The sequence below is a fragment of the Rhinopithecus roxellana genome, chromosome 11 (genome assembly GCF_007565055.1).
Source record: "Rhinopithecus roxellana isolate Shanxi Qingling chromosome 11, ASM756505v1, whole genome shotgun sequence".
Lineage (NCBI taxonomy): Eukaryota > Metazoa > Chordata > Mammalia > Primates > Cercopithecidae > Rhinopithecus > Rhinopithecus roxellana.
In genome coordinates, this window is record NC_044559.1 from 129,541,938 (window position 1) to 129,557,026 (window position 15,089).

The following is a 15,089-nucleotide window of genomic DNA, read 5'->3' on the forward strand; positions in this document are numbered from 1 at the left end:
TCTAATTGGCCTGTAAATTGCAGCCCTTCATCATTGGAACATGGCTCTGTGTTTCAGCCATCATTTTTTAATCCCAAATTAAAGTTGTCCAGGTTTAAACAGGGAATTATAAGATAAAAAATGTCTACAGTTGCAACTCCCGTGAGCTATCCTCCCTGAAATTATAATCCTCCCAAAACATGCTCCTAATTTAGTTCTCACCACTCCTCAGTTCTTCCTTCTGTTCCTAATTTTAGAATCACAGTCCCCCCAACCAACCCCTGGGATGTTGATGGATCCCTCTGTGATCAAGTCTATTAAAGGGACACTCAGCTTTGTCATGATTCTGACACATTGTCACCCCAAGTCAAAATTTAGGGTTTTTTTTTTTTTTGCCATAGGGATTATATTTGTTTTTTCAAAATAGTAGTTTTAAAATCAATGCATTTCATTGTTTTTGGTGTTATGATGGACTTCGGTCATTTGTTGAGCATTGTGACATCTGTCTATGGCATAAACTCTATTTCACAAAGGAAGGGCCTAGCTACAGCACATCTCATCACTTCTCCTGACTCCCAGGAGGGCCTTTCTTATTTTTAATCCTCTTTAGGGAAGTATGAACCAATGCCAGTGGAAAATTTGATCAAGTAAATCACATTCCATCAACAAATTCCATCTACCTTAAGTTCCTCCCCAAGGCCCTTTCCTCCAGTCTAACCTGCATGGACAATGGACAAGCATTGTTGCCCCTCAACTTGGTGAATAATTGGAGGCTATCATTAAGTAAGACCTCATCAAGTGAGATTAATTATTCAACACTGTTTACAGCCAAGGCACAAAGACATTGTCCATATAAGTATATCTTCCTTGGCTGAGCTGATTATAGTTAGAGACAGGAATGGCTGATACAAAATAATGAGGTAGCCAAGTGTATCATATTAACTCTAAGGGTTTTAGCTTAAGGAACAGTCAGCATGGGATGGGAATGTCCAAGAATGCTTGACAGAAGGCTTGGGAATTGAACAGGAACTAAAGGAAGTGTCAGTAGTATCAACACAGCACAGTGGTGGAGGGTGGCCCTTCCAAAAGGAGGCAACAGCATAAACAAAAGCAAGGAGGTAAGAATGGTTTGGTGTAAGGTGGTCTAAGGCAGCAAAATAACATGAGCTATACAGGAGGGGTAGGCAGGCATTGCTAAGTGCAGCTTTTTGGTATTACCTCCTGGATCCTCTCCAAGTACCACAAACCTCCTTTGAGTGACAGGTCACAAATGCTGTCTCTGGTTGGGGCCTGACATATAGGTATCCTTAACATTACCCACATGGAGGTGCTGCCTTGGGCTATTGATACACTTGGTCCTCCTCAGCCTGATATATTATAGGGTCCATCACATAGTTTCAGTAAACAAATATTGACTATGTTGGGTTTTTAAAACTTATGCAAAATATAGATATAGAAAGTTTAAGAATAAAACAGTATTCATCTATTTTATACAAATAAACATCTTAATCTCTACACTTGCTATATCTACATTTTTGGACAAGTTTTTATCAAATATAGTCATTTTTGCTGCTGTTTTATTTCAAATATGTTTAAAAGTTCACTTGTATGTAAATGTTTCTGGAAGACACAAAAGCTTCCTCCTTACTAACTCAAGACTTAATCATTTGCACATATTAGGTAATAGTTTACTCATGATATTGAATCTCCCTTATATATCAGCATGTGAACCGGACAATATAAACAATATTGAGCCAGTTTTAACAAACTTCTAATATAAAGTTTCCATGGGGAATTTTTTCCCCCAAGTGACAATGTATTGGCAAAACAATAAATCCAGCATAAGGCACTGACTTCTGCAAAAATGGAATAATGAAGGGAATTCTTCTCTCTAAAGTGCCATTCACAAAAAGAAGATTCCCTATAAATGGCCACATTCTGAGCTTCATATTATTTTTTAAAGAAAACCTTTTTTTTTTTGCTAAAACTTTTGTGTACCTCTGGAGTTCATTGACTTCATAAGTTGAAAAGTAGTAAATTTTCCTGGTACAAATATCATATAAAAGTGCCTTTTCCAAGAAAGTTCAAGATTAAAGTCTCATCCATTCATTCATTTAACAAATATTTATCAAGTAGTTACTACGTGCCCACTCTTAGATCCGACATGACACAACTCCTGCTTCAAGATAACAATCTATGCCTTAAACTACAAGATAAAGCACTGAAGGTAGAATCTCTCGAATTAAAGTTCTTGGGTAATACAGTTGCGGGTTGAATTGTGTTCTCCCAAAAAGATGTTGAAGTCCTAACCCCGGGTAACTGTGAATGTAACCTTATTTGGAAACAGGGTCTTTGCAGATGATCAAATTAAGATAAGGTCATTAGGATGGGCCCAAATCCAATACGACTGATGTCCTCAAAAAAAAGGAAAAACTTGAACACAAGGACAGACATCCATAGAGGAAAGACAAGGTGAAGACAGAGTAAAAATGCCATCTACAAGTCAAGGAGTACCTGAGGCTGTCAGGAGCTAGGAGACAGGAATGGGATTCTCTCTCACAGCCCTCAGAAGGAACCAACCCTTGCAGATACATTGATTTTAGACCTCTGGCCTCCAGAAATGTAAGACAATACATTTCTGCTGTTTAAACCACCTAGTTGGTTGGGCTTTGTTAGAGCAGTTTTAGGAAAATAATACAAATAGCTTTTAAACCTTTCAAGATGAATGCCAAATAGGTGACCACTTCCCAAGATAGAAGCCTTGAAGGGTTATCAAAAGCACAAAAAATGTAAAACTCCATTCATCGTGGTGCATTAAGACTACCACTTAAATCTCAAATCAAATCCACCTTAAAGGGACCACATGCCTCTGTTTGGTGCTGTCCCTTGGCAGTTCATCAAGGGCTTTCTTTCACTCAGAACAGGGATGCACTATGATCTGCCAATGCTAGCACATTTGTGGGCATTATGAGATCTTCAGTGGCCGCCCTTCTCTTCTGGTCCAAGAGAGTCCCTCTGTATAGTGTAATTCATGCTCCATGCACTTGATGTCATGATGATTATTTACCTGTCACTGTTATCTCATCTACAAATTCTTGAGCATAGGTAAAACCTTTCCTCTAACAATACCAACTAAACTGGTGGAAGAGTTCGAAACACTGTTTTTAAATTTTCAAAGGCTGCTGAAATGTTCTCCTGGGTGTTGGGCCCTTTGGTGTTCTGCTATTTTCTTTTTCCATTTCATAATTCTCTTATGTGGAGTCACTTCTTTTCTAGCATGATTTTGCCTCATAGTTGTACGACTTGCTTTTAGAATTCATTCAGTAGGTATGTTCATTTTTCATTCTTATTTATTATTTAGCAATTTGTAAGTAATGTATCGAATTTTATTGGAGGGAAATCCTATTATATGATAAGGTTGAAGTTTTCTACCTTAATTCCTCTCTACCCCCTGACCAATTACTAAAGAATCTGTTGGGTCAATCACTCAAATTATATAACTAGGTCACTTGACTTTATATTTGTCAGTACCCTTTCTTTCAAAGAAAAAAAAATCAATAAATGGGATGCCTTTAATAGAGAGTGAATTAATAGAGATCAGCTCATAATAAAATAGCTATTTTCAGCAGTTATTGCCTAGAAATGATTGTTAGGCCATCACCTGGGTTTGTGGCTATAATAGTGTCACCAGGAAAGAGAAGATAGCTGTGGACTGAAAGACCTTTGCAAGGTGATATTTTTTGTTCCCATATTAGGAGGGGTCTCAGTGCTAAGGCCACAGCTGGGGAGCAAACAAGGAGTTAGCATCACCACCAACCTTTCATCTCAATCTGAACGAAAACATTTGGGTCTCACTCCAACCTTGGGAACATGTAATAAAACCATGAATTTCGCTGCGAAGTCCCACCATCATCAGATGCCCCAATTTCCCAAAAGCTGGCCCCAACAGCCGCTGCTGCCTGGGCAGCTCCTCCAGACCGCCCAGGTTCTCTCAGAAGCTGGATCCACGGGCGTGATTCATCTTTGTCAGGAATGGTTACAAACCCTGCCTTAGGAGTGGTTGATTAAAGCAAAGGGTCAGCTGCAGAGTGGCTGTAGTGCCTCTAAAGCTCTCTGAGATGATGCTGTAATTAAAACAGCATGCAGTTCTCTGTTCCTGGACTTTGTTGGGGGTGGGGGAGGTGAGGACAGCCAAAGAGTTTTGGCAAAGCCAGGGCCTGTGGCAGAGCTGACTGACCAGACAGTTCCAAGGCAACAGCAGGCGCCTCACCACCCAAGTTGGTCCCTGTGGGCACCCAACAGCTTTGCCTGACTTGCCTCCCTCACCCTCATCCTCATCTCCCCCCTTCCCATCCCCAACTTCAGTGCGGGGGTTGTCCTATCTTTTGTTCTGGCAGAGATAAGATGTATAAATGATGAGCGGTTGACAAAGTGTACTTCAGTGCCGCAGGCAGCTCATCAATCATTTTCCACATGTCGACGGGTAATTGATGCAAACCCTGCAGGCGAAGCTCCATCAGGTGAGAGGAGGGAAGAATTAAATCTGCTGTCAGGAGCCAGGCAGCTGATCTGTATTTAACATTCTTTTTAATTTAGCACTTGTTTGTTTTAAGGTGAGTTTGCAGGCCCCTCCTTGCTCTCCAAACGTTGGGGAGTGGTCTGGCGTTTACTGACCCTACCCGCACCCGGGGGCCTGAATCCATGGGTTTCCTGGGCAAGGTTCTGGGGAAGGAAAGCAGACAAGACCACCCAGGACTGGTAGGGAGGTGCAGGGAAACTTTCTTTCTGCCTAAGTGAGGCTTAACATCAAAGGCCAGGCTGTCAAGCAATTATCTGTCAACAGGTCAGGATGGCAGGTGCTACCTGCACACAAGGAAAAAACCACTTATTGCTTTCTTAAGAAAATTTACACACACACACAATAAATATAATCCAGCCTCATATTTCCTTTATGAAATGAGATTAACACTTAGCATAGCGTTGAAGAGGTTTTGGTTTCCTTATTTCCGTTGCTTCAACCAAACAATTCCCAAGTGAAGTCACCCTTAGAAGGTGCTTGTCGGCCGGGCTCCGCGGCTCACGCTTGTAATCCCTGAACTTTGGGAGGCTGAGGCGGGTGGATCACGAGGTCAGGAGAGATGGAGACTGTCCTGGTTAACACGGTGAAACCCCGTCTCTACAAAAAATACACACAAAAATCTAGCCGGGCGAGATGGCGGGCGCCTGTAGTCCCAGCTACTCGGGAGGCTGAGGCAGGAGAATGGCGTGAACCCGGAAGGCGGAGCTTGCAGTGCGCCAAGATGGCGCCACTGCACCCCAGCGTGGGTGACAGAGCGAGACTCTGTCTCAAAAAAAAAAAAAAAAAGCTGCTTGTCAGCCGGTGAAATCTGAGAATCAGAATGATGAATGGTCAAGACTCTGTAAGTTTCACCGTCTAGTGGACTCCAGCTCATTGTTCCATCACTGGCCTCCAATACTCATACCCATGTGCTCACCTACACATGTAAACACACACGCTCCCACAAAACTTCCCCAGTCTGCAGAAATCTTTGCTTTTGGTAACTCAGGCATTCTGGTGAATGGAAAATTACCACATCTGCCACAATCACCAATTTTCAAAAGAATGATAATATAATTTATAAGACCTTTAACTCCAACGTGACCCTTAATGCCATCTTGCAGTGCCTTAGGGTCATTCGTATGAATATGATGTAATAAAAAATGTTCCGCTTGATAGAATACCAGATAAACCAGTTTCTATTAGATTTCATTTTCTACAAGGAAATGAGCTGACATCTAAAAGACTCAATCAATCCTAATAGCCAGGCATCTGTCCCTGAAGTTGTCACTACACCATCTCATCTGAAAAGCAGACGTCTCTCAAAGCACAGGTCTGCTCTCACCCTGCCTTCCTGCTTCTTGGGCTCCAAAACACATCTCTATTTTGGTGAAGCCCAGAAGTATAAGTAAAGAGCACGTGATGTTCCAGGATCATAGAGAGGACCAAAAGACCTCCCTACCCCATAGGTTTTTATGTTTGCAAATCTAACCTCAGGCTCCTGTTAACCAACCTCACAAGTGGAAGACTTATGAAGAGAAAGGCACTGCCATGATCACACTGAATGGAGCATTCAAGATTTGCATCTTGAATTGTACTGGAGGTAAATTAGAGTCTAGATCTTTTTAAATGCTTAAGGAACATTAACCATCATCAGCCATATATATTTATTCACTTAACCTTTCAACAAATGCTTAGTACATACCTATCACGTTCTAAGCACAGGAGCGGGGCTGACAGTATAGCTGTTTGTCGTATAGATCCTCGGTAGCTGACAAGTTCACAAAACTACTATGATATAAAGTGTCAAGTGCCCTGTCAACGGACAATTCAGAGAGAATGTGCATGGCTAATAAGCACATTTTTGAAATGTTCAGTCTCACTAGAAATTAGAGCAATGCAACATGAATTAAAATAAAAGGATTTTTCTTTAAAAAAAAAAACAAACAAACTCAAAATAGCAAAAAGTGGCAAAAAAATAATACCCAGGGTTATATAGAGTATGGGAAAACGGGCCCCAGTACACAGACAGTAGAGAATAAATGGAATAATATTGCCTAAAAGGCAATTTTGCAATATGCATCAAAGATCTTAAATATTTCTAAGACTATTTCCTAAACTAATAATTGCAGGTATATATAAGATTTAAACATAAAAATGTCCATTGAAAATATCCTTATACCTCACACTAGAAATGGTATATGATACCCACGTGATGAGGGATGAAGGGCTATGGAACCTCAGGGGTGATTCTGTTTGGCTGAGAGGAATTAGGGAAAGATTCCTGGGAGAAGTGGCTTTATACTGAGTCCTGAACAATGAATAGGAGTGTGGTATGCTGTTCCAGACAAGGATACAATAGGAAAGTGGGTGGATGGGAATTAAAAGGGCAGAGAAAGAAGAAAGTAAAGAGCATGTTTGACAAGCAGGAGTCGGCCAATTCAGCGGAAGCACCAAGATGGTGAAGGGGGCAGTGGAAAGAGCAGCTCCCTGACGCATTAAACTGCAACAGGTTGTGCTGGACCATAAATGGGCATTTTTGGTAGGCAACGGGGTGGCCCTCACTGCTTTTCAGCATGAAAAAAGACGAAATCAAAATCATGCCCTTGGAAGATTACTCCACTTGCATTGTATAAGATAGGCTAGGCGGGGGGCCAGGCATGGTGGCTCACACCTGTAATCCCAGCACTCTGGGAGGCCGAAGTGGGTGAATCACCTGAGGTCAGGAGTTCAAGACCAGCCTGGCCAACGTGGTGAAACCCCATCTCTACTAAAAAAATACAAAACATTAGCTGGGTGTGGTGACAAGCACCTGTAATCCCAGCTACTTGGAAGGCTGAGGCAGAAGAATAGCTTGAACCCAGGAGGCAGAGGTTGCAGTGAGCCAAGATCATACCTTTGCACTCCAGCCTGGGTAACAAGAGTGAAACTTTGTCTCATAAAAAAAAAGATAGGCTAAGCTGGGTAGACACAGAAGGCAGGGAGACAGGATAGATTATCACAACAGTCATGTAAACTGTTCACCTACAAACACTACGCTTTCCCTTCTCACACAAGGCAAAACACAGTCTGGTTTAGTTTCACAGAACAGCAGCTTCTGACCAAAGAAGTTTTTCTTTTTGAAAAAAGTCTACGTATCAAAACACAGGCTAACTGATCAGTCTCCATTTACAAGTTATCAGAACCTGTTATCAATCCCTAATTAAAATTTAAAGATACAAAGAATTTTAAGACATTTTAAACACACAGAGTAATTGAGAGTAACAGAGGTGAGGTTCCACACTAGTAGCCTGCCCAAATGGGGTTCCTTACTAATAACTTGATGGGCTAGCAACATGTAGCAATTTTTGAATATTTATGGCTAAAGGTGTAAGAAAATATTCTGGATGAGTCTAAGTGGATATTGGGTATAAAGCTGGGAACTCATCCTGAACCCAGTATCTTTTACATCTACTGATTTACAGTAGTCAAGAAGTGTCCTAAAAAAAAGAATTTGAGCAGCCACAGTGACTAGTGTTCAGATATAATATTAATAGTTAATATTTATCCAGGGCTTACTACATGCCAGGTACTCCTCAAAATACAAAAGAAAACCTCATTTATTCTGTATAATAGCCTTTATAAAGTAAATATGATTATTACCACATTTTACATATGAAGAAACTGAAATCAGAGAGGTTAAGTAATTTACCCAGGGTAGCAAAGTCAGAGAGTAGAAGAGCTAGGAATTGAACCCAGGTAGTCTGGTTGAAGATCCCTTACTATGAACTTCTACTTTAGACTATTTCCCACTAGAATACTTCCTAGACCACTGGAAGGCATGGCAGTGGAAAGGGTGTGTGTGTATGTATATACAAGTGTGGGTGCTGGGGAAAGGTGAGAAACAACCCCAATGGTAAAGAGCAGAACTGTGGAACCCCACACTGAGAAGAGGCTTCCTAGGGAAGGAAGATCCACAAACAAGCCTGGTTTAGCAAAAGGACCTGAGGGTAGGAGAGAACAGTGGTTCTGGGTATTTCTTAGAACCTTCCCCCACCCACTCCTGCAGCATTAGCCATGTGCACATCCTCTAGGGAGAGGGGCACAGAGCTGAGTACCCTATGCCCAAGAAGCCTTGCCATGAGCTCTCTCCAAACTAAAGATCTATTTCAAGAGACTAGCGTTCAGTCTCCGAACCAATCTGCAGTGGGAGCTACAAATAATCTTCTGCCCACTGGAGATGGCAATTTGGGCAACAGCCTGGCCAGAAGTAGGAGAGTGAGGCCTGGCTGAAGGTGGGCCTGAAAAGGCAAGGGCCCTGGCAGGCTAAGGGGTAGGACTGCAGGATGGAGGAACACCAAAGGCCAAGCTGGGAGCTTCAGCAAAGTGAAGGGGGAGTCAGCCCACAGATGAGTGACAGTAATGGGCGTGCCAGCAGCCCAGGGTTTACTTGTCAACTGGATCGCCCGGCACTGCTGGTATTGGTTAGGAAGCACACTGGAATGATGCTTGAGAATCAAGTCACCCTTCCTAAGGGACTCTGGAGGTGTCAAAGAGAGAACCATGAGGAGTGGGAGATGCTGAGAAGCACCAATATTTTAAAATTGTATTTAAATTATTTATCACTTTCATACGTGCAACAGAGGGTTTATTTTACTTAGGATACATAAGTCTCCAATTCGACTCCACTGAGTATCCCTCACAGATGTTAGAATAAGGTAGATGCTCCTTGGAACACAGCCAGGAGGTCCTCTAGCACATGAATTTGCATCAGATGGAATACATCCTGCTCAACACTTTCGCGTCTGTAATGATTGCCTTCCTGATGAGCTCTGGGCTAGACAGTGGAGAATCGTGTCAATCACAAAGGCCCCTGGCCTTGTACTCTAGGGCATGCTACTCCCAGGGACTGGTCCAAGGCCTCTCTAGAGTCTTTGGGCATCTTCACAGATGGAAGGAGTTCAAGGATGAATCTCACTGCAAGGATTTTTCACACTGAGGATCATAAACATCCATCATCTCCATCAGTAAAGCCAAGTGCATGGATTTACTTTGAGCTGATGTAGCATCTGGCCTCACTCACTGAGCTACCACTTCCCCACACATTCCCAGTCAAAGTTTGCTTTTAATTTCTGCAACTAGCAGCTCTCTTTGTTGACAAGAGTTGCACAGGCTGACATCAGGGGCCACATTCCTGAGCCACCTCCCACTCTCGACCTGAAAAGGATTGACGGAACTTCAGCCTCCTGCTCTTCATTGTTCACATCCACACCAACTCAGGGGTTCCCATCTGTGCTGCCCCTGTGACTTGCATCCAGCAGGAACGCTGCAGCAGACTTGGGAGCTGTCCCAGGATCTGAAAACCCTCATTTTCCTCCACACACACACTTTCTGTTTTTTCTGTTGCCATCTAGAACCTGCTTTTCCCGATGCCTGGAAATGCCTGCTTTTCCTGTTACCATCTAGAACCTGAATTCCACCGCAAAAGAAAAACGGAATCCAGACAAGTTATTGGAGAATGAATTTCTTTGCTAATTCTCTCCTTTCACCTCTAAACACAACTACCAGACTTTGATTTTATGGGCAAGTATTAATGAGCAGAAGCACTTATACACTGATCTGAACCAGTAGGTGGCTAGTTTGTTGGGTTTTTTTTTTTTTAAGTTGGTTAAAATGCTACATTCATATGTAAACGTTTGAATTTAAATCATGTGAATCAAATTAATTTGCTGCTCTTTCCATATTGGCTTAGGCCTTTTCTTTTGCATATGGATCTGTTGACTAAAGCTTAACATGGACTACTTTGTACAAACCATTCTTACTATATAGCTCTAAAATTTCCTGTTTCGTTTTCTTTAAAGAGGAAATAGAACTTTAAAAGTCTTTTAAGGCAATCTGAGTGCAGACTCCTTCTAGAATTTTATGTTTTTTTTCCTTCCAAGCTTGTACAACTGCCTTGTCTACACTTGTTTGAATATATTCAAAAAACTAAACCTCATTGAGTCTTTCCAAAACATTCACCTTAGTTTTCATGAAAAAAAAAAAAAAAAAAAAATATATATATATATATATATATATATATATATATCTGCACTATTTCATTCATTGGTTTTATAACATTTAATTAAACCACATTATTACAATATAAACAAACTAACATAAGCAGGTTTGGGAACAGGCTCAATTGACTTGGTAAAAACAGAGTTCACCTGGTGGGAACAGAAGTGCCCTGCCCTACATATGTAGGGTGATGTGCTGCAGCCAGTATGTTTCACAGGAGGATGGCAGGTGTAGGTGAATACACCAACTTCGTGAAATGCAAGTTGGTTAAGTTGGTTAAGAGTGCTTCCACTATGAATGTGTGTGTGCATGTATGCATGCATGCATGTGTATAAATATTTGCACACATATATACATTTTTTGAGATGGTATTTAGTTTTAAAGAATGAGACACCATATTTATTAAGATCATCCGGCAATTCTGCTATGAATAAAAAAATGACCTTATTTCTACTTGCACAAGCCACAGTGGCTAGGCAGGCATACAGGATCCTGATGTCCCCTCAACAATGTCAGCTGCTCATAATGGCTGCACGGTGAGCATCCACTTGGCATTTCCTATGTGAGCAATTTTGTATCCACATGGTTGGCTTTATGAGCAAGTAGCCTGAAAAGTCAAAATCTGCTCCCCAGGCTCCATTTCAGGGAAACATTCAGCCAGGTATCTGGACTGAGAAGTGGCCAACCTTCAGCACAATCTGCTTAGGGTGGTTTTTGGTTGGCAGTGGTATCAGGAAGAATGCTGAGAGCCTTTTGCCCAAGATTGTTCTTTTCTTATTCCATGCAGAGAGCCTGTCATAACCACAGCTCTCTTGTGGTTTTTAACATGCAACTCCGCAATTCTGCCCACAGCTAAATGGCTTAGAGGAAAGCCTGGGCTAAACGCAACCCCTGCAATAGGCTGGTCGGCAATCCATGAGGCCCCTTACATGGAGCAACAAAAAGAACAAAATGTATTGCAAGATGGAAAAAGGACAGTGTGGGGGCAGAAGTGGAGAAACACAAAAAGAAACAGAAGCCCAAATGTAGAGAGGAGAAAGGCAGTGTAGAGAGGGAAAACAATTGGCCGGGGTGAAAGACGCCAGCAGGAGTGGACTCTTTCTTCTCCATATTTCCTTGCGATATTCTCCTTGCTATCTAAAAGAATCCTACTAGCAGTTCTGTAATTCCTGCAGCCACAGGTTATACCACAGGACACTGAACAAAGCCATGTTTTCATGAAAAAAACAAACAGAACCCTAAGATTGATGTATGCAGAATGCCTATGGATTATCTGCAATTGTGAGTAAAACAAACAAACAAAAAAAGCCAAAGCTATTACATGAGAATAGCATTCAATCTATGATGTGGGAGGGAGACAGAAAGCAGATCCTAGGTTCAGAGGCAACTGGAAAAGCCAGCTCCATCATGAACAACTTCAGTGCTCTCCAGGCCACACAAGTCCTAGAGTAGGCTTTTCTCATGAAGCTCCACCTCTGAGGCAGTCCGGGAATGTGTTAGTTAGGGCATCCTCTCTCTCTGCAATCTGCAAGGGCATGTGTGTGGTTTGAATGTCAAAGCCCAACGAAAGGTCCTAAACGCACACAATTGCATTCCATAGCTATCCAAGAACAACGGGGAAAAGGAGGTGGCTTCTCAAAGCAGAGGCTTTATTACTCCCCTCTCTTTCCTTAAGCCCCCTAAGAAAAGTCAGAACATATAGTCAGGACTTTGTATTGGCTCCTTCACCACTGGCAAGAGGAGGAACTGTCTACAGGAGTAGGACAAACAAAACGTTCTGGGTTTATTCTCTGTGAGTAGACAGTGATCTCCCCTTCACAGAAACTGAGGAGGTCAACACTGTCATCTTGGGATGGCTTGCTTGAAGCTCTGTCCCTCCAGCTGGATGCAGTCCTGATGTGAGACAAAATCACCAGGAACCCAGACTACCCCTTCCAGCCATCACACCCTCCTCCTCTAGGTGAGAGACCCCACCTGTTGGGAGCCTCTCCCCCAACCTTCACTGTACTCTGGTTTCCTGCCTTGACAGATGGTAGGCAATTTTACTCTGGGCAGCCACTCAGGCATCAATGGTTCAATATTTTTTTATTAAATGACCTTTCATCATTTCAGGTGTGATACAATGAGAAACAAAAATATTCAAAATCCAATTAGCACACGGGACTTCCAAATATCCATTCTTTAAACATAGCAAACTGTCCTCATAAACACTATCATATCAACATTTTGCCGAACAGGAGGTCACCTCATTTCAAAGTGCTGTGGATAATTTTGGGAGAATGAAAACTCTCCAAATCTCCATGCACAACACAGCCGAACGCAAGAAGACATTCACCTGTCTCAGCTTCCCCCTAGCCCTCCACCCCTGCAGGAAAGGTGTTAACAGGAAGAAGGGAAACAGCTATTTCTATTGCAGTCAGCTGACAGGAATAAAATCAATTAAGCATTTGCAGAGGAGGGAACAAGAGAAATAAATATCTTATTTGCTTCTTCAGAGACCAAAAGAAAAGATAATTTGAATCAGAAAAATAATCCAGATTCTAAATCCCCTTTAAGCATCAGCTTCTTAAAGTTACTGATTTAAAAGGTATTTCCTGGAAATACCTTCTTAGCTAAGTAGAAATGTCATAAGTAATAATGATTATATCACACATTTCTCTACTGACAATATGGCCCCAAAACCCTGCTTTTGAGACAAAGATGATGGGGACCAGGCAGCTCCCAGCTGCTGTTCATAAGCTACCCACAAAGCAATTATCCGTAGATGGTTGGTGAGATTATTTAAGGAATGGGCTGGCAAAGCATGGAAATTCACTGTCCAAATGGTGAAACTGAGGCCCCAAAAGGCAGTCCTTCTCAGAGACGTGGGAAGCAGTCAATATCTGAAAAGAATTCAGACTACTGAGCCTTGTTAATGCTAAGAGCATTGACCCAAACTCTACTTACTGTGTGGCCAAAGGGGCTGGATTCAGGACACCCACAGGAGCCTGAGTCCTAAGGGTGTGGCCTGGTTCAATTACTATTGAGTTCTGCCAGTAAGACCGGGATTCTTTTTATCAAAGCCAAATAGCTTGCCAGAGGCATTTTGATAAGAACTTACCAAAATATAGCATTAGCTGTCCCCGACACATTACTCCACTGTTTGTTCAAGAGCAGTGACATTTAAACAGCATTAAGTGTAGAGGAAAGAAAGGCAGCCTGAGAAAAGGTGTGAGTTTCCTGTGTCCTGGTAGCATCAATTTCAGCCATGATATACTTGGCAAGGACTGTTATCAAAACACTGACACAGAGGGTGTCAAAGTGAAGGAGGGGGACCTCGTTGTCTCGTTACTTGAGCAAATGAATTCTGGGTCATCCTGAGAAATAGTTACCAAGGGAAGAAAGCAAATCCCAACCCCCTTTCATCTGGGTCACTGCACTGTGAATACTCTGGATCTGAGGGACACTGAGTACTTGATACTGATGGCAAAAGAGACAAATAGTAGACACAGAGAGTCATGGTTGGGCCTAGAGACGATGGGAGAGGTGGCAGAGGAGAAAGGAAAGCAATGCGGAAATGAGACAAGGTAGGAGACAGAAAGACTAACAAAAGGTTCAAAAGGTGGAGTGGGAGGGAAAAGATGGGGGAGGGGAAGGAACAAGCTAAAGCTCTGTTGCCTCTTTGGTAGTTTTAATTATAAGACTGGGGAGGCTCATCTCTCACCCATCCACCCTTCAACCAGTTATTAATTCATCCTGCAAATATTTGCTGCATCCCCTAACATAGCATAGAGTTTGAGATACATGGAAAGATGACAAAGTATCTTTAAGCAAGCTTTGCCACTGGCTTCAGCCAGGATCCTGTGCCTTAATGAGCACCAGTTTCTGAGACACTGCAGAATGTTGCCTCACACCCACCTTTGAGTGAAAGAATTCCTTCACAGATTATATATATTCAGAGAAGGACTATCCTACCCTACGTTTTAGAACTCTTTTATGTATAAAGCACACTGGAAGAACATTAACAACAATAACAGTATCAATAGTTTCTATCTGTAGACCACTCATCAGCACTTTTCTGTGTTTTACATATATTGACTTGTTTTGTTTTTGTTTTCTGAGACAGAGTCTCACTGTGTTGCCCAGGCTGGAGTGCAGTGGTACAATCACAGCTCACTGCAGCTTTGACCTCCCAGGCTCAGGTGATCCTCCCACCTCAGTCTCCCAAGTAGCTGGGACCACAGGTGTGAGCTGCCACACCTGGCTAATTTTTTTGTTTTGTTTTGGTTTGGTTTTTTTGGAGAAATAAAGTTTAGCCATATTGCCCAGGGTGGTCTCAAACTCCTGGGCTCAATCTGACTGCCTTGGCCTCCCAAAGTGCTAGGATTATAGGTATGAGCCACTGTGCCTTGCCTCATTAACCTTCTTAATAAGGAGGGATTGTTAATATCCCCAAAGTCACTGACCCAGTAGAATTCAATCCCAAACCATGTGGATCCCAAGTCTGAGGTGTGTTGGCCAGCACACTATGCTG

At 42.3% G+C, this 15,089-nt stretch overlaps 1 protein-coding gene across 5 annotated transcripts in view; it reads right to left on the reverse strand.

Annotated features, from left to right (window-relative positions):
* The window catches only part of LRMDA (leucine rich melanocyte differentiation associated), a 1,147,456-nt gene that overhangs the window by 432,173 nt on the left and 700,194 nt on the right, over window positions 1-15,089 (reverse strand). The gene's annotated exons all lie outside the window — the stretch shown is intronic.